Source organism: Narcine bancroftii, chromosome 12, assembly GCF_036971445.1.
Source record: "Narcine bancroftii isolate sNarBan1 chromosome 12, sNarBan1.hap1, whole genome shotgun sequence".
In the NCBI taxonomy this organism is placed as follows: Eukaryota; Metazoa; Chordata; class Chondrichthyes; order Torpediniformes; family Narcinidae; genus Narcine; species Narcine bancroftii.
In genome coordinates this window covers 14,696,972-14,723,107 of record NC_091480.1, presented here as the reverse complement: position 1 = coordinate 14,723,107, position 26,136 = coordinate 14,696,972, and the positions used below count along the sequence as shown (strand labels likewise).

At 42.7% G+C, this 26,136-nt stretch overlaps 1 protein-coding gene across 3 annotated transcripts in view; it reads left to right on the top strand.

Moving 5' to 3' along the window:
- Positions 1 to 26,136, top strand: part of emp2 (epithelial membrane protein 2) — a 73,042-nt gene that overhangs the window by 28,948 nt on the left and 17,958 nt on the right. Inside the window, exon 1 of one of the 3 annotated variants that reach the window (XM_069906943.1) lies at positions 9,915 to 10,143. The exons of 1 other annotated variant lie outside the window; for it this stretch is intronic. The gene's annotated coding sequence lies outside the window, so the exon portion shown is untranslated. Of the gene's footprint in view, positions 1 to 9,914; positions 10,144 to 10,409; positions 10,606 to 26,136 lie in introns of those variants that run through there. One more of the 3 variants, XM_069906944.1, reaches the window with a different exon arrangement.

The following is a 26,136-nucleotide window of genomic DNA, read 5'->3' as shown; positions in this document are numbered from 1 at the left end:
TAAATAATGATAGATAGCAATGTACCTGTGCATTCTTTGGCTTGGCTTTGCGGACAAAGATTTATGGAGGGATAATGTCCACGTCAGCTGCAGGCTCGTTTGTGCTGACAAGTCCGTTGTGGGACAGGCAGACACGGTTGCAGCGGTTGCAAGGGAAAATCCGCCCTGCTCCAGCTCCCTCAACAGCCCCTAAGGCGAGAGCTGGATGAGGTCCTCACCCGGGAAGAGACATATAAGGCAATTGAACAACTGAAAAGTGGCAAAGCAGCAGGTATGGATGGAATCCCCCCAGAGGTCTGGAAGGCTGGCGGCAAAACTCTGCATGCCAAACTGCATGAATTTTTCAAGCTCTGCTGGGACCAAGGAAAGCTGCCTCAGGACCTTCGTGATGCCATCATCATCACCCTGTACAAAAACAAAGGCGAGAAATCAGACTGCTCAAACTCTAGGGGAATCACGCTGCTCTCCATTGCAGGCAAAATCTTCGCTAGGATTCTCCTAAATAGAATAATACCTAGTGTCGCCGAGCATGTTCTCCCAGAATCACAGTGCGGCTTTCGCGCAAACAGAGGAACTACTGACATGGTCTTTGCCCTCAGACAACTCCAAGAAAAGTGCAGAGAACAAAACAAAGGACTCTACATCACCTTTGTTGACCTCACCAAAGCCTTCGACACCGTGAGCAGGAAAGGGCTTTGGCAAATACTAGAGCACCTCGGATGCCCCCCAAAGTTCCTCAACATGGTTATCCAACTGCACGAAAACCAACAAGGTCGGGTCAGATACAGCAATGAGCTCTCTGAACCTGTGCAATAAACATGAATCAACTTGCTCAATTGTGAACACTACAGACTGATACATTTGATAACAATTTGGTGCATTAAGAATTCCTTCCCTCCACTTCCCTCACGCCCTTTATAATCTGTCCCATTGGTCAAGTATTTAGTTAACACTTTTTTTTTGTCAGTTTGCTGCAAATGATTGAGCTTCTAGAGTTGTCGTATCATAGCCTGCCTACCCACCTGATTTAGCTTACACGGACACCATTCCCAACATATTTTAAGCCAACCACTGTTCCAACTACAGTACTTACAAAATTGAGACCATTCCCAATGCATTTCCAGCAGCTGCGTTCCTGCTAATGTAATTCACTCACTGTATTTTATTGAAGCCGTCATGGGTTGAAGAAATGAAACATCTCCTGCAGGATTTATGAAATAAACAATTGTTTGCAGACCTAAATCTGCAGAAGCTTTTACATTAGTCATGTCATAAACAACAAAAATCCATGACAATCCCTTTCTGCAACTTGCACTTGACACAAACGACAACTTGGACTTAAAAGAGTGACTTTGAAATGGGAGATGTTTTAAGAAGCTTCACAGGGCCATGAGCAGATAAACTTCATGTTTATCTTCACCGAAACAGTTCAGCGATCAAAACCTCAGCCACAGAGGTAGTTTGCCACAAGTATCACAGGAGAGAAGAAAGTAGTTGAGAGGCAGAGAAATTTTGGGAGACAATTCCAGAGCTCAGGGCCTTGACTGTTGAAGCTTTGGTCATTTCTGGTTGAGTGATTAAAACTGGGGATGCGTGAGAGGCTAGAACTGAAAATCTGCAGTGATCTTTGCTGGCCAGTAGTCATGAAAGGGGTAAGACCATGCTCGGACTTGCTCCTTTTTCGTGTTTGGTAGGTGACTGTATTAACCGAGGCAGTGTGTATGTGAGCGGCACGGTTAGTGTAGCAGTTAAGCAAGTACAATGCTGTGACAGCGCCAGCGACCTGGACCATGGCAGGAATCCCACACAGTCTCTAAGGAGTTTGTACATTCTACCCATGACTGCCTGGGTTTTCACTGTGGGCTCTGGTTTCCTACCACCGTTCAAAATATACCGGGTGGGGGGGGGGGGGGTTTAGGTCAATTGGGTGAAATCAGGCAGCAAGGATTCGTGGTCCGAAAGGGCCTGTAACCGTTCTAGATGTCTAAATTTAAAATTTTTAAATCACCAAAGAGCAAGGCCCCTCAACGCATAGTCATGTTGGGAAATGTGTATTGCTCTCATCTTGACAATATACTTCTGAAAATGTTCTGTAACCTGGGCTTTTGAGAAGAAACTAACAAACTATAATCTCTACCTGAATTAAAGATTCAAAATCAAAATTCAAAACGTAATGGCAAAATCCAAATATATTCCAAAGCCTTGTCTGAGGTCTGGGAGATACTTTTAGCCTAGTTTACTCAGGCAAAATATTGTATGTTTCTGTAACTAACTAATTTCAAATAAAATGAAGGAAAATACTGTGGATGCAGAAGATGTTGGGCAGATGGGGCAGCGTGGGCTCATGGCTGACCATGCTGTTTGTCTAAATTTAACAAATATTCAGCATTATCAACAGAGAACGGGACAGAGCCAACATTTCAAGTTGCTAACAGTTGGGTGGTGCAGCTCTGTCACATCTCTGGCTTTAACCTTTCCTGTGCTGTCTGTATATTTGTACAGGTACTCCCCGACTTATGACTGCAATTTGGACCGAAGGATTGGTCATATCACAAAATGGACATGTCAGAATTTTACCCACACGCGTGGAGTACCAAAGTCTTAAAGCAAACTTTTTAATCAAATCTTTTTTTCATCGTAGATTTGACAATAACAATTTAAAGCTACCTGAATTTGTCGATCAACCTCGGTGAATCTTTCCACATTCTGGTCCATGCTTACCTTGTTAGTTGGCGTCCCAGGGTCCGTAGCTGGGCGCAGCCATCTTGATTCCAGTGCGCATATGCGAGTCTTCGGTTGGTGCATGTGCAGTGGGTTCACGATATTGGTGTTTGGTTGGTGCATGCGCGAGGGTAAGCGCCCTAACGATATTGAATGTGTGCCCTTAAGTCTCGTGCATGCACCACCCGAACTCTAATACGTGAACCCACTGAGCATGCACCAACCGAAGACTCGCATATGCGCAATGGAATCAAGATGGCCGCGCCCAGCTACGGACCCTGGGACGCCAACTAACAAAATAAGTACACACATTTTGGCTCTTACATGTTATAGTTTGTCAAATACAATATAATCCGTGTAAATTTTATATTTTTTTAATATTTAAAATAAAATTTTGGTCATATGTGCAGATGGACCTAAGTCTCATAGGTCGCAAGTCAAGAAGTTCTTGTCTATACAAAGCATCCTCTGGTGGGTGTTCACCACCTCCTCACAAACAGGTAGAGATGAGCAATAAATGCTGGTCTTATTGATGTCCCTGTCGGCTGTTGGAGAAATAATAGACTTGATAGCTAAATTAAAATTCAGCAGAGAGGAATTCATCCAGGCATCTTACAGTGAATAAACAGAGGAAATGGAATTTGTTAAAAAAAAAATGTCAGGGCAGCATATGTCTGTGTTAAATGAAGAAAAAATGAATTTGATCCAACTTAAGTTTATACATTCATCTGAGCATCATTAGTTCACTAGCTTTCATTGTTAAATCAATGGGTGGCTTGTTTAATGAAACAACCAACCAATACAAAGATTTTATAATGCACTTCAAAACATCCAGATGATTTTCATTATATGGTGCAATACTAGACAGGATATTTAAGAGAGTTCTCTTAACCTTTATGACATGAAAAAGGAAAGTTTAATAGCCAGCTGGTGATGGGTATAATTTTTCTTTTTATCAGTTATTTTAGTCTTGTTTGCAAATGGAAGTATTTCTACACAAGGGAGCAGATTGAGGATGGGCAGATGTATGGAGAGATTTGAGAGAGTTAGGGGGAGAGAGAGCAATCTCCCCACATCTCTCAGAAGCAAGAGGTTTCACAGCTTATGGTTACAGTGGCACAGTTAGCGTGGTAGGACAGCCCGGGTTAGCACAGCACCATCACAGCGCCAGTGACCCAGATTCGAACCTGACGCAGTCTTTAAAGACCCCAGTTTCCTCCCACCCTGCGTACGGGATTGATTGGGTGTAATTCGGAGCAGCGGGTCTCGTGGGTCAGAAAGACCCTCTACCGTGCCGTATCATGGAAGAAAATTAAAAATTTACCATGTAGCCTTTGGAATTAGTCCAGATTGAGTGCATTCGATGTGACAAAGTCGTTCAGGTTGTGTATTCTCCATTCTTCATGCCTTTTTTTGTTCTCCTCTTTTGCACTTTGATGCCTCCCCACAGTTAATCAGCACAAGGTCTGTCTGTGTTTTTATCTACCTGGTTTTATTTTGCTACTTTATTCAGATTCCTGAGTGAAGGGAAACGGCCTTAACTTTCTGCTGTTCTTACACTTTTTGTTCCATTTGGCTGATCTTCTCACAGCTTTAGAACAACTGCATCTGGCTTAAGAGGTTGCATGAGGAGGAGAAAATATTCCCTCTTCTCTGATCCAGCCAGTCGCATAACCCAGAGAGCCTGCATGGATTGAGAGAGGCTTGATTTCCAGCCTTCTTATTGAGATAATTTAAAAGAAAAATTAAATGCATTCTTCTATATTTTTCTCAGATCAGAAGCCTCTCCTGAAGCCAAATGTTCCAGTTTTCTCTGGACCTGATGATGTACAGTTTGCCAACAGATAGTCAGACACTTAAGACCTTGAGATAAAGTTGGATTTATATAGTGTCTTTTGACTAATGGTATCCCATAGTGTTTCATATTAATCAGAATAAGGATTTATTGACATGTTAAGTCATCACATTTGGTGTTTGGCAGTAGCATCATGGTGCAAACATATATTATAACCAGCTTATGATATTACTATAAAAATAAAATAATTATAATGATAAAAATGCACAAAGTAAGGTAGCATCTATGGTTCATTGATTATTCAGGAATCTGATGGCAGCGGGGAAGAAACTGTCCTTGTGCCGCTGAGTACTTGTCTTTAGGCTCCTGCACCTTTTCCCTGATGGTAGCAGAGTGAAGAGGCCATGGCCTGGGTGGTGGGTGTCTTTGAGGATAGAGACTGCTTTTTTTGGACACTGCCTCATGTAGACATCCTCGATGGAATGAAGTCTGGTGCCTGAGATGTCACAACCCGAGTTAACAACCCTCTGGAGATTATTCTTGTCTGGAAAGTTGGAGTCTCCGTACCAGACACTGATGCAATCAGCCAGAATGCTCCCCACACCTGTCGAAGTTTTTGAGAGTCTTTGGTGAAATACCAAACCTCCTCAGACACCTCACAAAGTATAGATGCTGGTGAGCCTTCTTCGTGATTGCATCAACATGGAGGCTCCAGGACATATCCTCAGAGATGTTGACAGCCAGGAATTTGAAGTTCTTGACTCTCTCCACTACTGAGCCCTCGATGAGGACTGGATCGTGTTCCCCCGACTTCCTGCTGAAGTCCACAAACATCTCCTTGGTTGTTGCCGTTACCATTGAACGAGCTCATCTATCTCCCTCCTGTACGCTTCCTCATTGCCGTTTGTGATTCTGCCAACAACTGTGGTGTCATCGGCAAACTTGTAGATGGCATTAGAATTGTGCCTGGCCACACAGTCAAGGGTGTATAACGAGTAGAACAGTGAGCTAAGCACGCATCTTTGGGGTGCCTGTGTTGACGATCAGTGAGGAGACGTTGTTTCCAATTCATACTGACTGATGATCTTCCGATTAGAAACTCAAGAATCCAATTTCAGAGTGGGGTGCAGAGGCCTGGAGTTTGTAGCTTCTTGACCAGCACTGAGGGAATAATGGTATTAAAGGTTGAACTGTGGTCTATAAAGACTAGCTATGTATGTATGAGTTGCTGTTTTTGAGGTGATCCAGAGCTGAGTGGAGAGCCAGCGATATTGTATCTGCCATGGAGCAATTGTGATGAGAGGTGAATTGTAGTGGATCCAGATCTTTACATGCTACTTCTGGCCATGACCAGTCTCTCGAAGCTTTTCATCACAGTAGAAGTTAGTGCTAGTGGGTGGTAGTCGTTGAGCCAGCCCATACTACTCCTCTTGGAATGATTGATGCCCTTTTGAAAAGCGAATTGAAAATCATAAAACTCAATTTTTAATTGGACATCAGCCAGGTGTTTTTTTTTCATTAAGAAAGAGAATAAAAGGCAAGACCCTTGCATGGAATAGTTTAGGTTTGTTATGTAATTAAGGGGCAAGAGCACACTGATGCGGTACAGTAAAAACACAAAGTTGGGGAAATACAGCAGGTCAAACGGTGGACTTGGTATAGCAAAGCTAAAGATACATAACCAATATTTGGGGTTTATCTTTAGCTTTAGGCTTCTTCAGGTGCATTCTTTGCCAAGAATGCGCCTGCAGAAGCAGATTCAGACCTGTGGAATGGTCATTCAGGTGGCAGCACTGAAAGCGCTTTAAGGCCTGCATTCAGGTGCTGGGGGGACCTCAGTGCTCTGGCATTTTCAAGTGGCCTCCCGACATCCGCCATATGGGTATAATATGTGGCTTTACATCGGGGGATTTTGGCCACCTGAAAGTGCCTTTTGTTTTATCAAGTCCACCCCGTTTGTCCTGATGAATTTCTCCAGCTTTGTTGTTTTATTTCAACCATAGTGTCCGCAGTCTTTCATGTTTTATTACTATTGAGGTCTCATTGTTATTACAAGAGCCCTGGGCCTACAGAGTTACTGGGTAAATACAGTAAACTGCCACCCCACCCCAGTATCCAGCACCTATGGGGATTGTAGATGCTGTTAAGTGAATTTGCCGTTCACTTGAGATTGTGTCTTGTGTGGTCTGGTGAACTGACCGCTACGGGTGCCAATTTCAAACGTTCATATTTTTTACCTATTTATTTTCTGTAATTATTTTGGCAGTAGCTTGAATTCTGGATAAGGGAGATTTTACCATAAAAAGAAGTTCCTATCCTATGAAACCTGTTGGAAAAGTTGGAGATCCCTCTCATTCACTTCAAGTAGCTTATTCTTGCTTCATTGCTCTGTTTCTGATATGTTGATTAACCATTGGCCAGTCTTGAATGCTGAATATAGAACAACTTCTCTGTTCCCATGATCTTAATATTCATGTTATGCAAAACCTATCAACATTTCAGGTGGTGCCTGGAGCGCGATTAGTTGAAAAACAGGTTTTTGCAAGTGTGCCTTTGAGGCTGACATCATCAGTGTACAGACTGCGTAGTCATGAGACCTCCTGTGGAGGTGGCGATGCAACCAGTGCAGCCTGGGATTTGGAGGTTTGGCAGGGTTGTCCAGGTTCAGCCTCAGATGTGTAACTGCAATAAGAAGCTAACAAGTGGCAGATTGGGCATACAGCCTCACTCTTGAAGAAAACTATTCTGATTAACCATCAACCTGTTCCAAAATCTCCCTGATATATAGCACTGATAAATTATTAGGCTGCTCCCCACATCACTGTGTGGATTGTGTCCATCCAAAGGTATGCTTGACATCATCGTCAACATGGTACAAAAATGCGCAAAGCAACACTAGATCTGATATGCACACTGAAGGCCATACCTCCTTCAATTGGGACTGGGGAACAGTCTCATCAAATTCGACTTCCATCAAAAATGTGTCTCCATCTTACATTTGCTCCACAATGGCATGCAAGCTGTGATACTAACTGATGGATCTGCAACAGAACTAGTCTCAGTGTTAAACAAGACTGAATCATTGCCCCAACACATCTCTTAATTTTTCTTGCCAAAATGACGCACTCGTTCAACTTCAACAAACTTCCTGCAAGGGTGAAGATAATCCTAAGAGCTAAGGTGAAGCTGAAACGGTTGCAGCTGGGCAGAAGATAAATGAGTTTGAAAGCACACACCTCCACATACGAGAATATCTCTTTCCTATGGTTATCAGACCCTTGAATAGACCTCCCGTTAGTAGAGGATGTGCTGCGCTGTTTAATTGTAGGCAAGCAAGAAATCTACAGAGGCTGGGGAACGCCACACAAAAGTGCTGGAGAGCTTAGCAGGTCACACAGCATCTGTAGAAAGCAAATAGGAAGTCCAAGTTCAGGCCCGAAACATGGATGCTTTCCACGGATGCTACGTGACCTTTGTATATTGTACTGTTTTAACAGCACCTTTTGTTCTTTTTAAAATATTTTTATTCATTTTAATATAGAACATATTCTTTCTTTTCTTTGGCTTGGCTTCGCGGACAAAGATTTATGGAGGGGTAAATGTCCACGTCAGCTGCAGGCTCGTTTGTGGCTGACAAGTCCGATGCGGGACAGGCAGACACGGTTGCAGCGGTTGCAGGGGAAAATTGGATGGTTGGGGTTGGGTGTTGGGTTTTTCCTCCTTTGTCTTTTGACAGTGAGGTGGGCTCTGCAGTCTTCTTCAAAGGAGGTTGCTGCCCGCCGAACTGTGAGGCGCCAAGATGCACAGTTTGAGGCGAGATCAGTCCACTGGCGGTGGTCAATGTGGCAGGCACCAAGAGATTTCTTTAGGCAGTCCTTATACATATACAGATGATATAATTTAAGAAAATTATATGGATAATTATATAGAATTAATAAAGCTTTCAGTGGAACAAAAACATACGTTGTAAATCATGGCACCTTTTGTTTACACTTTTTATTTTGTTTGAGACTATCCCCTACACTTTGGTTTTATTCTCGTGCTAACTTTGATACTATGAACAGGTTGACTTAATTGGATAGGACACAGATCAGTTTTTCCCCACTCTTTCCTAGTGCATGTGACAAAGTTACATGGTTACTCTAACCGCTACGCCTTCACAATTGGGACTGAGGTTCGAATCTGGCGCAGTCTGTCAGGAGTTTGGACATTCTCCCCGTGTCGGCGTGGGTTTCCTCCCATAAGGTCCATCAGGTGTAAATTGGGCGGCACGGACTCATGAGCTGAAATGACCTGTCCACATTTAAAAAAAAAATCAACTGAATTCAATTCGATTCATGCAAAGGATTTTGAAATGAATGTAGTAAAAGAAATGGGTAGAAGTGAGTCATTGTGTTAAATATGCAATGTGGGAGTGACTGCAGAATGTAGTCTACTTCTGAATCCGGATTTACTCACGATGCAACTAGCTCTCACCAAACACTGATAAAGAGAGATCAAATTGTCCCAATTACATATTTCATGCCAACTGATCTTACCTCTGCCTCATTTGCCAATGTATATAAATCCATGCCCCTGAGGTAGCTCAGATTTTAAATTCAATAATTTTTTACACTTCTGTTCAATCTTCCTCTTTACTTCTAGAAGAAGAACCCAGGTTCCCTGGACTCTTCATCCTCCTCCCCCACTCCCTGGAAAATCTCATTCCCCCCCATCCCCTGGAAATCTCATTCCCCCACCCCCTGGAAAATCTCATCCCCCCACCCCCTGGAAAATCTCATCCCCCCATCCCCTGGAAAATCTCATCCCCCCACCCCCTGGAAAATCTCATTCCCCCATCCCCTGGAAAATCTCATCCCCCCATCCCCTGGAAAATCTCATCCCCCCACCCCCTGGAAAATCTCATCCCCCCACCCCCTGGAAAATCTCATTCCCCCACCCCCTGGAAAATCTCATCCCCCCACCCCCTGGAAAATCTCATCCCCCCACCCCCTGGAAAATCTCATCCCCCCATCCCCTGGAAAATCTCATCCCCCCACCCCCTGGAAAATCTCATTCCCCCATCCCCTGGAAAATCTCATCCCCCCATCCCCTGGAAAATCTCATCCCCCCACCCCCTGGAAAATCTCATTCCCCCACCCCCTGGAAAATCTCATCCCCCCACCCCCTGGAAAATCTCACTCCCCCCTCCTCCACTTCAATGCACACTCTTTAAAATATTCCCCTTTGTGAAGACGCACACAGAGCTGAACCCCTTGTGGAGGCACATTAAAGGGACAGGAGTTTCTCCCGAGTCGAGCCTGCACGACTCTGCCAGGGCGATGTATCCCAGCTGATCCGCAACCACCACCTGACTCTCTAGTTGTGGCCCCGGACATTAAAAAAAAACTGGAAAGTGTTTCTCTGGGACGGGAGGAATAGTTGGCGTCGTTGCATGGATTTCCAGCTGCCCAGTCGGAGAGCGACGGGGAGTTCTGGGTGTGACTGGGGCAGTTGGGAAATCCTGATACGGCGAAAGTTTACACATGAAATCGAGTTCCCCCCGCCCTTAAAAACTGCCAACCCAGGAGACGCCTTGGAAGTGAGACTCGCGAAGGCTCATCTGCTCCCCGCTCGGACCAGTCTCTGTAAGTAACTTGCGCGTGTTTCGGTGAAACGTCCCGATCGAGGAGGGAGGCTTTTAATGTTTCCGATGATTTTTCGTTTGCAGTTTTAATAGGAAACACAAGGACTTTATTTTTTTGTTTGCCTTCAATCTCGGCCGCGGCGTGTTGGCTGTTTCGCGGACCCGAGGCGGGGCTGGGCGAGAACTCGGCTGGAGCCCGATGTGCAAGGCGGGGGAAGCGGCAGGTGTCCTGGCCCCCGGGACCAGAGGGTCCCAGTACCGGGACTTGTCGCCCTCGGCCGGTTCCACGCAACCCAGTTACCGTCTGAAGAAGGGGCGAACCCTGACAGTCAGTCGCTCCTCCTGCAGCCGCCTCGAGTTGGGAGTTCGGAGTTGCCGCAAACTTTGGAAAAGGGCGTGGCTGTTCCCCAAGTGTTGGTCGAATTTGCTCTCGCCCCGCGCCATCGAACGGGATATTGACAAGGTGGGCTTTCTCCGTCGGGGTTGAGTCCTCCTAATGGACCCTCGGCTGCCAACGCGGCCACTCCGTGTCCTGGCTGCGACGGGCTCGCAGACACTGCTCTGGCAGCGATTTCATCTTGAATCGGGAGACCTGGACGCCGCTCCCTCCCTCTCTCCCCCCAGGCTGCCCGGGGCCGAGGGAGGCGGCTCACCTTGGCCGGTCGGTCGGGACCTTCTGGCCAGGTGCAAACACCTCATTTCGAATAACAGCCACAGAGCGTGTGGGCGCGGGGATGGTTTGTCACCACTTCAAAGCAGTTTGGGTCAAGGGCGGGGGACTGATCATTTCTACCTGCCGTCAAACACCGGAGCCTGTTGGCAACCGAGATGAAGAGGAAAAATCCCCACACAAATGCTGGAGAAACTCAGCAGGTCATGGAGCAAAGCCCGAAACGTCGGTGATGTATCTTTCCCTTTGCTCCATAAAGGCGCCGTTTGACCTGCCGAGTTTCTCCAGCATTTGCTCAAGGTTGAGCTGTTTTTGTGCTCCTCTGGGTGATTTTATTTTGGGGGGGGGGTCAAGAAAACTTTGTTTTGCATTTCTAGAACTCTAGGTGCGGGCTCTGCCTATTCAGCCCGTCTAGTCGAAGCTGTTTGGATGCCTTCCACTTCCGTCCTGTTGTACAGAACGGTCTCCACTCCGGGTCGTTTCTTGGGTCACCGCTGACACGGCGATTGGCCTTCATGAAACGAGGGGGGGGGGGGCTTGGTTATGGTCACTGGCTCTATTGTCAGCCAATCTGCAAACCGTGTCGTCCCTCCTCACCACCACCAATTCCAACAAGGAGTCGAGGCAATAATTAAATGCAGCCCTCCTAAGGCGTCAGCCCAATTTGGCGTTCCCCTCCTGATGGTGGGTGTAACTGGTGTTAGCCGAGGTAGTCCTCAACAGTTACACCCACCATCAGGAGGGGGATGCCAATTGGAGTGATGCCTCAGGAGGACTGCATTTAATGGTCTTCTGACCTTCAAGCATTTGTTTTGAATATGACTAAGGTGGGGATTGGGTGGTCCAATCTAACAGCACAGTACAAGCCCTCAGTGTTGCACTGACCCAAAAGGAAACACTAAATTTTTCTGACCTTGTCACCCTCTATTTTACTTTGGGTGGTGGAGACTCTGGCTTAAAGAATAAGTTATCCAAGTGAGCTGCTGCTACAAGTACAATAGAAATCTGCTGATTTGTGGGCCCTTTTCTCGAGTGGTTATTCAATGTGATGCCAAAGATTAAGCCTCCTTGTGTACCGCTTTTCCATTTCAGCATTATCATTTGATAGAATCAGTCAGTCCCAGATGAGTCTGCCTTCGGGTAAAGAAGTCCAAACATTCACAATCCTGAGGGAGTTAACTTGTTCACCTTCTTTTCGTGGATGAGCCATGCCATTGGGCATATCTTCTCCTTTAGAAAGGAAACAGTCTCTTGGCACCTGGCCTGGCAAGCTTCCTCTGAATCCCATCTGTCAATAATATGATCTCTTGTTCTAAGCTCCTTTGAAACCTCACTTGATGGAAATGGTATGATGAAGACCGGTTGTGCCCACTTTGGCAGCATGGTCTGAATATATTGGTGTCCTGCTTGGTGCAACCCTGCACACTTGGGAGAGGATCCCTGTACAGCAGGCAGGTCAAAGCAAAGCAGTGTGATGGAGGGTTCAGTTTCATGTGTTAACGGGTGGCCAGGGTTCTAGGGGTGTCTGCATCACCTCCTGTTGGACGTGATGGAAGCTTCTATTGTCTCCTCCCTTTGTTCCCTCTGGGTCAACCCCACCCAGAGATTTGACAAGCTGACCGAGCAGCTTCTCCAAACTGAGTTGTAGGCTGATTCATTGCTGGATGAGTGCCAGGCTCCTGCAATGGTGTCAGTAACCTGTCGCTGTGTACAACGCATCCTACATACTAAGAACTTTGGTCAATTTCACCAAGATGGTTTTGACTACTCCTTGCAGAACTTGTGTGTCTGAAGCAAAAGAGATCTGGGCAGTTTTTAATCAGGCTGCAGTAGATGTGGCTGACTTCACCACCCAAGCTCAAGCAAACAAATTTTTAACATAACAGCTACACTTTGGATGAAATGTGGTCTGTTGAAGTTTGAAAGGATTGTACTGACTTTTGATGTATGTACATTACTCATCAGCAACTTTAGTTTTCATATTGTCCAATCTTCCCCACCCTGTCTCTTGTTTATATAGACAGTAATTTCTGCTCTTAATTGGCTCGGAATTTGTTTGAATTTTGTATGTTTTTAATAAAATTTAGATAATTAAAGAATTGGGTCTGAGATGTTGCTTTTAAGTGGTCATTTAGTTTGATGCTTCAAATGTAACCACTTGGTTAGTGGCCATTGTTGATGCTGGATTTAGCATTGCTTCTGTGGAGAGTTAGGTAGCAAATTCCCAATTCTGTCAGGAGACCATCACCTTGTGGTTGGGGGGGGGGGGAAAGGAAAGACACGGGGTGCTGGTCAAGAGCCTCTGCTGGAATTAGACTCTAAGAGGATCGTGCTTCCTTCAATACGCCACTTCTAGTCATAAGGAGTAATTGCAGAACCACCGGGGGCCCAGAGTGAAAAGGAGAACACTGGGGGCAGAAACCATACCCTAGATGTGCCCCTGCTAATGGATTGTATAAAGGAATGGCATAAGTCAGTATACAGGATGGAGAATGAAAACTTGGCTGAATGGTGCACCAACAACAACCTTGCACTTAATGTCTCCAAAACTAAGGAGCTGATGCTTGAGTTCAGGAAATGAAAACCAGAGGTATACCATTCAATGATCAGAGGTGGTGAGGGTGAACAAATTTGTTCTTGGGAGTCATTATCTCAACACACCAATGGCATTGTGAAGAAAGTGCGTCAGTGCCTCGACTTCCTCAAGTTTGTGGAGATTTGATATGACATCAGAAACCCTGGCAAATTTCGATATAAAGGTGTGGTGGAAAGTGCACTGACCGGCTGTATCATGATCTGGTATGGGGACACCAATTTCCCCTGAGCATAGTAAAGCCCTCCAAAAGGTTGTGGACACAGCCCAGGTTATCACAGGCAAAATCCTCCACCATCATTGAGTACATCTTCAGGGAACGCTGGTGACAGAGGGCAGCAGCAATCATCAAAGACCCTCATCACCCAGTACACGCTCTGTTCTTGCTGCTACCATCAGGAAAGAGGTCTAGGTGCCACAAGACTGGCACCACTAGGTTCAGGATCAGCTGCTCCCCCTCCACCATCAGACTCCTCAACAACAAATTCAATCAGGGACTCATTTAAGGACTCTTACTTGTGCACTTTATTGATTTTTTTAAAAAATTCTCTCTGTATGGCACAGTCGTTAGTTTACATTATCTGTTAACAATTTATTTGTTTACATGTATATGTTACTGCAATCTAATTCTGCTACACCTTCAGGAAAAGAAAAATCTCAGGGGTGTATGTGATTTGTGTCCTCTGACAATAAATCGGAAATCATGGGTCACAATCAATCTGACTGGTTTTAGGAACAGTTTAATTTAAAGGCATAAGATTTGCAAAATCTTTATTTTTATCTGCTCCTGCTCCGTGCTTTTCCTCCATTTCTAGGTTACACCCTATGTCAAACTCTGTCTCCCTCCCCCACCCCCCCTGCCTTGCACTTTATTCCACCAAGTTGATCCAAGCTACTGAAACAATTCTCAGGCTTCTACTTCCAGCGTCACTCTATAAAATCATCTGTGGAGGGATAGGACAGGCACTGCTACATAATTTCAATATTTTAGAAAAGGGTGACTGATGGTGGTGTAAAGGATCATGGAGTTCCTACAAAAGTGGGAATAGATTTTAAAAAAATAACAATGAAAATCAGCATGGATTTTAAAAAGGAAAATTTAGCCTGACCAATTTATTTGAATTTTTGAGAGAGAACTGAGAGTAGTGTAATGCATTACCTTTATGTACATAAAGGTACATATTTATGTACCTAATTATGTACATAAATATGTACATAATTATGTACCTTTATGCCCCATGATATACTACCAGTAATTAACTCGAGGGACAAGTACCAGAGTGAACTGTGAGTTGGCTTCAGGATAGAAAGCAGAGAGGGAGTAAAGGACAACTTTCCATTGTGGAAGGTGTGTAGTGGGTTCCACAAGGTCTAATACTAGGACACTGCTGTTAACAATTTGCATGATCGATTTAGGCGATGGAATTTAAAAAAAATATATATTTGTAAGTGTGCAGATCACTGTAAGGGAACAGGTCACTGGGACATGCTGCAAAATACAGTTTAAAAAGAACAATGTAGAAATGGCAAGCAATTACCTAATGGGCTTGTATATAATGTATATAATGAGGTAGTGTATCCTAGCACCAAAGAAGAGGTACAAGGACTGCCTAAAGAAATCTCTTGGTGCCTGCCACATTGACCACCGCCAGTGGGCTGATAACGCCTCAAACCGTGCATCTTGGCGCCTCACAGTTTGGTGGGCAGCAGCCTCCTTTGAAGAAGACCGCAGAGCCCACCTCACTGACAAAAGGCAAAGGAGGAAAAACCCAACACCCAACCCCAACCAACCAATTTTCCCTTGCAACCGCTGCAATCGTGTCTGCCTGTCCCGCATCGGACTGGTCAGCCACAAACGAGCCTGCAGCTGACGTGGACTTTTTACCCCCTCCATAAATCTTCGTCCGCGAAGCCAAGCCAAAGAAAGAAGATCACTGTAAGGGAACAGGTCACTGGGACATGCTGCAAAATACAGTTTAAAAAGAACAATGTAGAAATGGCAAGCAATTACCTAATGGGCTTGTATATAATGAGGTAGTGTATCCTAGCAAGAAGAAGTTAATTATTTCACGCAGGGTGTATCTGGGTGGGGTAGAGGGAAAATGGAATCTTCGCGGTCCAATATGCTGAAAACCAAACCAATGACCCCAGAAGGGGTAAAAACTGAAAAGCAGAAAATTTGTGTTGTATTTTGGTTGAATCAACTAGTTAAAATTCCCATGTTATACAGAGATATAAATGGATCGGGCTCTTTTTTTTCCCAGTGAGAGTGAAAAAAGGCTAAAGGGTGATCATGAAGGTCTCATTTTAAAATGAGAGATTTTGATGGTAGGAGCAGAGAAGGTATCTCCAAATGTAGGGGAGGTCACAGTTGGAGAATAGAAGTACAAGATGGTCATTGTTTCATCCAAAACCGAATCCAGAAGAAGCTTCTGCACCAAGGAGTGGTGAGATTGTGGAACTCGCAGAGAGTGGTTGAGCTGGATGAAAGAGTTGGCCGACTATTATCAGGAGGAGAATGGAGTGTTTTAACTCATTAGAAGGGGACAGTGAGAGGGAGAGCTCACGTGGAGCAGAAATGATAGTATGGGCTGATTGGGCTAAATAGCCTGTTTCATTGTGCATTATTGCCCATTCCTCAGTAATTCATTTCCTTTTGAATATCATTAAAATTTTTTCCATCCATGTACTTGTATCTTGTACAGAGTTGAAACTTAGTTAAATTTAATTGCAATGTTGACATGGTATTAACCCCTCTCCCACTATAAAAGTTGCAATGATAAAAATAGATACAATTTTTTTTATATATAAAGAGAAAATAATAATGTTTTGGATTGCACGAAGGATTGGCTCACACACTGGGGTCTTGAAGTATTTGTATAAAATGACTTTAGGGAAGAAGATTGTTATAGGTCTTAAAAGGCCAGAAGTACATTTTTACCAATTTATCAGCATGGGTCAAAATAGAGATGGATAAAATAGGAGAGAAATTAGCAGAGGAATTTATTTATAAATGGGATTCAAAGTCAATAACTGGTGTGCAGGAGGCATCTTTGCTTAAACATTTGATCATTTGGAACAAGGTAAATGAAATTGGAACGAAAGGAAATGTATCACCCAAAACACCTTTGATTCAAAATAACCTTGTACCTTTTACTAAAGATAATCCATTTAAAAATATTCGGTTTCACAATGGTATTAAAAATCTAGAACCTTGTTATGAACAAGGTCATTTGATCTCGTTTCAACAGTTAAGAGATGAATATGCAATTCCTCAAAATGTACTTTTTTTGCTATCTTCAATTGAGAGGATATTTGCAGGGAAAAATTAGGTCCGAACAATTTGCTGGCTTGTATTGAGTTGGAGATTCTCATTAGAGGTTATACTAAGAAATTTATTTTGCAGAACACAAGATTGTATGACAAATGTTAAAATATTATTTGTATCAATTCTATTTAACACCACCAAAATTGCACAAAATGAAATTGGATTTGTCAGATTAAATGTGTTGGATGTTGTGAAGAAATAAGAACTTTTTTTGCATTCTACATGGTCATGTTCTAAAGTTAAAACTTTTTGGATGGATTAAGGAAAGTTTTTCCAACAGATTATTGGTATTGTTTTTCCACAAAATCCAGTAATTCATTTACTTCAAGGCCCACCCTTTGTAGTCCTTCTGGGAAATGAGTCCAATTTGCTAATAAAACAATTCTTGACATTCTCTTGGCCTTTTCTGTTGCAGAATGGAAAATGGTGCATCCATTGAATTGTAATATGACCACAGCTTCTGTTTTTCCCCCCCTCACTTGAATGAGGTAGTAAAGTGCTGTGGAACATTCAGAAGAGGTGATGGATGTTTATATGTACACGTTCTCTGATTTGGGTACATGTGTTGAAATGCAGATGGATTGCAAACCACACCGATGCTTTGGGTAGAATTTCAAATGTGTATCAACAATACTTAAAACAGAAAATGCTTCAAACATAAAGCGGGTTAGCAACTTCTATAAAAAGTTCAGACAAAAGGAAAGGTGCATTTTTCATAAATTTCAGGTCAGCCCAAAGTGCTAACACTCTTCAACTACAACTTTGCAATAAATGTAGTGACTAGAGTTTGCACTTTCTCCAAACAGCAATTAAACAAATTGCAGTATATTCAGAAGGGTCAAAATGGAGATGGATAAAATGGGAGAGAAATCAATAGAGGAATTATTATAAAAAGCCCACTAAACTTGAGAACCAAGTTTATATAAAAAAAAAAACCCATTCACTATGTTTCTCTTTTCCTTCAGGCAGTGTAAAATATGGTGGTGGTGGTGATTTCCTTAAACCTGTGGGAGCACTGTCAAGGCACAGGTTATTACCCCCGTCTGCTGCAAGTTCTACGGGCAAACTGTCACCTCAAGTACAGAAACTTGCCACTCATTCCACCTCTAATTTGAGTTAGTGTTTCACCAGTTCAACCCCTGGGGCACTTTTTCCTAGATTCTGTATTTTGCTGTTCTCTCATTGTGCACTCAATCTTCAACTGTGTATTATAAAACCTAGAACAGTGGGTCTCGACCTTTCCACTCGCATCCCACTTTAAGTAATCCCTGTGCCATCGGTGCTCTGTGATTAGTAAGGGATTGCTTCACCTGGTATGTGAATGGGAAGGGAAAGTTGAGAATTACTGCTCTAGACCCAATTGTTACTGAAATGGTTTTTTTTTGAGAAAAATTGTCATTGGCCCATTTCCTTTGGAGTTGTGAAACCCTGCACATAATGAGTCAATTAGGTATGATTTTTAAAACTGTGGTTTTCAAACTTTTTCTTTCCACCTACATAACACCTTAAGTAATCCCTTACTAATCACAGCACTTATGGTATAAGGAATACTTAGTGGTATGTGAGTGGAAAGGAAAAGGTTGAGAAACACTGACCTAGAAGCATGAGGTTTGATTGCACCTTGACCTATTGACTACTTGTATTGCTGTTTGCATTTGGGTATATTGATACCACAAACATATTCGTACTTGCAACCAGCATTACCCCATCACACAAAATAATTGTAATTAAAATGTTGCCTCGAAGGGTCAGAATGTTGTGGAGATGATGTTTAAGATCATAGGAGGTCATGAACAACTGAATAGAAGTAATCACTACTTGGGTGAGGGGTGGACAGGATTCTGAGCAGTTTGTATTCTGCAAGCAAGGTGAATGCTCAATTTCAAATGCAAATCTGTGGGCCTTATTCTGTCATCAGAGCAAGAACGTTGTCAGAGAAACTGAAGGAAAACATTGTGATAATATGTATAGGCAGTAATTTTTCATTGCTCTAGGTAGGACATTCCACACTGGTGCTCAGTTGAGGGAAATTGAAGTAGTTACAAACACAATTCTTCCTTTGTGCATAAAATTGATGCTGTTAGTGTCCTTGAGCTGGGGGTAAAAGATTGGCAATGTATATGAATATTCATAAAGCTTCAGCTTTTTGGAAGGACCTCATTCAGAACGATGCCAGCTTAGAAATTCACTGCTGGTCAATTGTGCAAAATTTGCTACATATTCTTGGTGAATTGCACCACGACTCGGAGTTTTTTTCTACTTTGAAGCCAAGGAAGTGACTTTCAGGGAAGAGTGCAACACATTGGAGAGGCTACGACAGGGAGGTGAAATTCTGGCCAACCATGTTTCCTCTATCTATGGGTGAAGAGAGAAATATTAATTCATGATCACAGGTTAAATGTGAAGATGGGATAGGTCTGATGATCATGAATGTGTTAAGTTGAGGCTGCGTAAAATAGTTTGCCTCCACAAGTACCTGAATTCTAGACTCCACTTGCCCTTTCTGCCCAAGAGATCTTGTTTGAGGAAGGGAAGGGCTGTGGTTTCTATTACCTTGCGATACAATTCCAGCAAGTTGAATGAAGAAGCGAGATTATTAGTAAATGTCTGGACTGATCATTCTAACCTTTTGATGCTCTACTACTTGTATATTTTTGAATATGCACTGATGGATTGTGGGTGGAGAGAAAAAGGTTGAAAACCACTGTTTTAATTGTACCTAACTGACTTGTTATGTGCATGGTTTCAATGACAATTTTTCTCAAGCAAAATATTTCAGTAACAATTGGGTCTAGAGCAATGATTCTCAACCTTCCCTTCCACACTCACATCCCACCTTCTTCTCTTTGGCTTGGCTTTGTGGACGAAGATTTATGGAGGGGGGTAAATGTCCACGTCAGCTGCAGGCTCGCTTGTGGCTGACAAGTCCGAAGCGGGACAGGCAGATGCGGTTGCAAGGGAAAATTGGTTGGTTGGGATTGGGTGTTGGGTTTTTCCTCCTTTGTCGTTTGTCAGTGAGGTGGGCTCTGCGGTCTTCTTCCACCTTAAACAATCCCTTACTGATCAGAGCACCAATGACATAGGGATTACTTTGTGGTATGTGAGTGGAAAGAAAAAGGTTGAGAACCACTGTGCGAGACTTTCATTGATTTGCAATAGTCCACTAGTTTTGTGGTCTTTGTTTAAAATTCCGGATTATTCCAATGTTTTTTTTTGTTGTTGAAAAACACTTCACCCAACCCCTTGCATTGTGAAAGGAAACTGCATCATAGATTTGCAAACTTTGTAATGTAGATAATTAATCTCTTAGTACATTGCTCTTTTGGGATTTTAAAATGCTACATTGCATTTTTTGGTTGGCTTGTCATTCATCCTCAATGACGTGAAGTTGGGTTTACCCTTTTGTGTGGGATAGCCCAATAATATAGTTGCCAACACAAGGAAATGTGTGATGACACATCTGTTCTAAGTTGCGTGGGGTTGTGGTCATGTGCACAATACAGTGATTCTTCTAGCAACTCTTAGTTTGCAGAAGAATTGTGTAAATTTCCAGATTAGTGCCTGAGGTTTTGAATCCTATGGAAGATTAGTTCCTAGCTTGGTGCTACATTACAGGGAATGGTAGTTAGCTTGTTGGACTTGTAAACTTGAGACATTAGTTCAAACCACGAACAGCAGTTGGAAATTTTAAATTTAAATATTTTTAAAAATGGTTATAATTTTGAGCATGGTTTTTGGATCTGAATAGCTGGTGGAACAAGCCTGAGAGGTCTGTTCCTATTTCTTGTGCTCTTATCCAGTTTGACCTATGTGGGAATCCATACTCTCTATCATTTGCCATTTCAGTTGGTAGTTGTCATCGCAAGTCAAAGTAGCTTAAAATGTCATCAGGGTTGGGAGGAATCTGCTTCTAATGTGAGCTTGCACTAAACATGGTGCTGGATGTAGTGGAGACAGGTTACACCTTGTGATTTGATCTTCATTTAGATCAGGCAACCCAAGAAGAGCTTTCCACCCTGGAAATCAGCTTCTACTATCTCTGGATTGTAAAAGATTTTTTTCTAATTCTTTGGTTTTCGTGGCATTGAAGTGATGAAGTGGCATTCCCTGGTTTCTCTATAGTTTTTAAAATTTCAGTGGAAATTTTGATATGGCACTACATCGCATGTAAAATTTGAGAAGGGTGAAGTTCAATTAACTTTGCAACTTAAAAAAAAATTATAACTCATAGTCTGTTTATTTAAACACTAGCAATAGTAAATCTGAAATGTTCTTGAACTGCAGTTGAACCTGAATCTACTGAATTTGCTGTTTCTTTAGATTACAAGCCTATCATGGGCTTGACTGCAATCGTCCATTAAAAACAATCGACGTTCTCTGAAATGTGAATTTTCAGAAGTTGTTCTTAAATGAAGTCTTTCATAATCATTAGTTCAGTGGAAATTTCAATGCATGGAGATCAGGCACTTCATAACTGGAGGCATTACTTCAAACAATGAAAGTTAGTGTCTGAACTTTTATTCCATGATGGTTATAATTTAACTATGGCAGGAATGTCATGAATCTAGTTTGCTTATGAGAATTTATGATCTGCACCAACTTGGTTGTTTCTCAATTTATTTTTAGGCTACTAAACTCCCACTGAGCCCTGATCACTTGTGATGCCCTGACATCACAATGAGGCAATGGTAGCAAAACCACACCAAGTTCTGAAGTTGGAAAGGGAGTTCTAAGATGTTGGATTGAGCAACATTATATTTTTCTTTTGTGCATCACCGAACAGCCAGTACTTCATTGTGGGGGTGGGATCCCCCTTAAATTGCTGGGTTGGTGATTTAATGGGTTGATTTTATTTCTTTCCCCCCCCCCCCCCCTGCAATTTAAAAGGTGCTTCCAGCACCTTTACCCCAGTAATTGCATCCAGATCCCAGGAGGGCTACTCAGGGGCATCTTGTAGATAGTTAACACTGCTTTCTTGGTGACCATTGGTGATGAGAGGAATTATTTAAGGATTACCAGTACATTGGATGACTTTACATTGGATGATTTTGAAATTGTGTGTGTCTTCAAGCAAATAAAAAGTGCCCATTCTTTTGTTGGTGGGGAATCTGAAGGTGAGTCACTCATCAGTCAATCTCTAATTTGACCACACAAGCAACTCTGAAACTTCTGGTCTGCAATGACTTGGAAAAATTCGACGGGATGTGGGGATGGTCATGTGCTGGGTGTGGTCCTGCTTGGTTGCTTGCATGACAATTGTTACTTCACTCAAGCAGAGACGGCTGCCACCTCAAGGCAACTAAAACAAGAGTAGCAAAGTATAAATGGACATTTTATGGTGCAGTCTTCTGTGCTGCAGTCCCCAATGCATTTTCATACTTCAGGAATACTACCACAGCTTTGTGGCTTTTGTCTTGTGCTGGATTTTGGTAATTGCTGTAAAATTGATTATGACCAACATAATTTTGAAAACGTCACATGGTGTTTGATTCTAATCTGCTCTAAATACTCTACATTCATGGATGACTTGTGCTATTTGTTCACATGAATGTTTTCTCTCTCTCTCTCTCTCTCTCTCTCTCATATAAAAATCCTTGTGATCGTACCATAAGCTTGAAGATCATGTGCATCAAATGTTCTGTTTGTGCAGCGTCCAATGGGTAGGGAGGTGGTTTTATAAAAATATACATAAAGGCTGGCATCTGAGTTGAGAAAGGATCAATCTTCCCCACGCTAGTCCATACCTTTCACTATTTAACTAGTGGTTTATATTTTTTTGTTTCCTTTACACCAGTGGTTTTCAGACTGCCGCCCCGAAACTTGCATTCCACTTTAAGTGATCCCTCTGCTGTAAGCGCTCTGTGATAGTAAGGGATTGCTTAAGGTGGTATGTGGTGGGGGAAAAAAAGGGTTGAAAACCACTGTTTTAATTGTACCTCATGGACTCGTTATGTGCACGGCTTCAGAACTCCAAAGGAACTGGGCCAATGACAATTTTTCTCAAGTTATCAGTGGGCGGGCCAGCTCCATATTTACACTAATCAACAATAACTATAAACATGTGGAGGTAAAATATCACCACAGATTGTTTTTCAAAATTTAACTTTTGTTTAAAATCCCCATCTGAGCATGTACGCCGTTCTAGTTGGTATGACTTCTGTGTTGTCATTTGCATGTTTGATAGAACCTAGGGAGGGACTGTACATTTAGGATGATGGGGTCCCTGTAGCTCAGTATTCTCTAATCTTCATAGATTAGAAGAAGGTGAGAACATTGAGAACTGCTTGATCTCGCAGCCTGTGTGGAAAAAATCTCTCGAGTGAAAATTCCAGCCGAGCCAAAGAAACACAACGAATTTACATCAAAAGAATTTAAAAAAAAAACCTTGATCAATTTCAACTGTTCAATTCTGCTTTCTTAAGAAAAGGACATTCAGTCATGGAGTAATATAGTACAGAGACCCAATGTGACTCCCTTTTTCAAAAAAAGGCAGGAAATCGCAGGCTACTAGTTGACCAGCTGTTATTGGCAAGATGCTAGAGTCAATAATGGAGGAAATGGCCCATCAGTTATTCATTTGAACATAATTGTACATGGTCTTCTCAAAAGTAAACTGTTTGAAATTTGCTTGAATTCTGTGAGGATGTCATGAAGAAGGTTGCTGGAGGGGAACCTATACATGTTTATATTTCCCAGAAAGCTCATGGTTTTGGAGGAGTACATTAGAATAGTTTGTGATCTGAGAGATGGCCAGTTTCCAGAGTTGGAATAAATGGGTCCTTTTCAGATTGGAAAGAGGCAAGTAGTGGAGTACCCCAGGGATTAGTTCTTCACCCACCCACTGCTCACTACTTCACTATTTATATTACTACCTGGAGGAAGGAACAGTTTGCAAAGTCTCCAAACTTGCTGACGGAAGGGAGACTGACTCTGTAACTTGATAGCGAGTGAGTGGGCAAAAGACTGGTAAATGGAGTTTAATATTGGGCGAGGGGGGGGGGAAAGGGGAGGGGAGAGAAAGTGCCAATGGTGGACTGGAAACAAAAATCAAAGGCAGATTACCATCTGGATGGAGAGAGGCTGAAAGAGAATGTAGTATTTAAGGGTCCTTGGTGTTTGAATCACAAAGACCTAGCAGACTGATCCAACACGAAGGCAGACAGCATTCTGGCCTTCATTGCAAAGGTGGTGGAGTTTTTTAAATGGGGAGATTGCAAATGTACAGTGAATTGGAAACACTCCCCTGGAATACTGTCCAGTTTTTATCTCTTTCCCCCCCCCCCCCCCCAAAGGTGACATTGGAGATGGTGCAAAGGAAATTCACAGGAGATGAGAAGAATTTCCTATTGAGAGAGACCAAATAGTTTGGGGTTGTATTCCTTGGAACTTTAAGTGATAACATTCACCCTGTTGTGTTGGAATAAGATCACCCTTTATAGAGTTTTGTTCAAGATAAAGGGGTATGTGATTAAAACTAGGGTATGTAGAAATTTCTTTTTCAGAATTTCTTTTTGGAATCAGGACTGGTAGATGGGGTAAATGAACACAAGAAATACAATCTTAGGGTCAATTAATGTCATTTGAGGAATAAACATGCTACGCCACATAATACTCTTGTGTTATTTTCAATTAATTCACCTTGGTCTTGTCCCAATGTAAGGCCTTTTTGGACAGATTTATGAAATTCTTTGGAACAAGTTACAGGAATTGATTTTCTAAAGTCCTGATTTATTTTTATTAGGAAATATTAAAGGCACAAGATCCAAATTAAAATGATCAGTTTATCAATTGGAATTTGTTAAATTAGCTTTAACAGTAACAAAGAAATGTATTGCAGTCACTGGCAAGGTTGGGTGGGGCAGGGTTCTTTGTGTAAATGTTATAATTACATGTATGGAACAGTTTAAATATTCAAAAGAAATAAAATTTTTGCAAAAAGTCTGGCATGTCATGACTGAGTTCTGGCTCCATCTACCTACAGCTTTTTTTAAATTCCTCCTCTCTCTGCCTTGATTGAATTAAGTTGCTGTATATTGTGTCATCGTTGATCCTTGGCCCAAAAATCTGGTGTTTTTGAATGACCATTATGCCTGCCTGCTGATCTGAGCTCCTGACTAGACTCTCCACCTGGTCCCACCTATCTGAGCTCCTGATGCCTTGAACAATGTGGATGCTTAGTGGTTAAAAGTTGGACCCAGATAAAAGTCACGCCACCCCCTTTTTTTGGGCCCAAAAATTGTGATATTTGCACAAGTACGTTATTGTCACCTTTTGAAAACCCTCAAAGACTGAGCATCCAGTCTGGATTTGTAGCCTTCTGAACAAGGAGACTTCTTCCATCTTTATCCAAAATGTGCCCTCTTCTCCAGCCTGAGGGAATAGCTCCTCACAGATCGCATTGGGAACTGGAGCTGGATGAGTTCCAGATCATTCAGGAGGCAGATGGGGTGATTATCAGGGAGGGTAGTCACACCTCCGAGGCAAGTAGATGGTGACAGTCAGATGAGGGGAGGGGGAAAGGAATAGACAGTGAGTGCAGAGTACCCCATATGGCCACTCCCCTAAGCAGCAAGTATGCAGATTTGGGTGCTGTTGGTAGGGGTGAGGTGGAATAACAGGGAAAGACTATAGCAGCCAGATTCCGGAAGGGAGGGTTATAGAGGACAGTAATAGTGATGGGAGATTCACTGCTTAGGAAAACAGCAGATTCTGGGGAAAATATCAAGGCTCTCAGATGGTATGTTTCCTTCCAGGTGCCAGGGTCAATGTCTCCCATGAAGTCTGTGATATTCTTGAGAGGGAGGAGGAGCATCCAGAGGTCATCAGAGTACTAATGACGTAGATAGGAATGAGTTTAGGGAGAGAAATAGTTTTTTTTTTTACACACCATGTGGTGGGTGCCAGGAATGCATTGGCAGGTGTGGTGATGGAAGATGGTAAAATAAGGACACCTGGTTGGGGATGCGGATTTAAGAAAAATAGAGTATGATGAGTTTTGGGGGGGTGGTGGGGTGGTAAGGATTGGAATAGGTTTGCATGGGTGGTTCAACATCGTGGACTGAAGGGCATGTTCTGTTCTAACCTTTTTCCTTTTGATTTTACTCACATGAGCATTTGTTTCTCCTAATTCGTAATATTTACCATCAAATACTTGGGTGTCCTTGCCCTTTAGTTTTGTCAGGACCACCTAGAGATGATTAATCCTGAAGATAAAGGAGATACCGAGAACCCGGTAACAGTACAGGGAAAGTTTAAATAGGCACCCATTCCTGCCCTGATCCCTGTGCTCAAACCAAAAATAAAAGGTTTTTTTTAATTTGGAATGTAAAGTTTGTGAATTTTGTTCAGCCTGACACTCAACCGACAATGACCGCAGGACAGTTTGTTCACCTGCAAAGTTTGA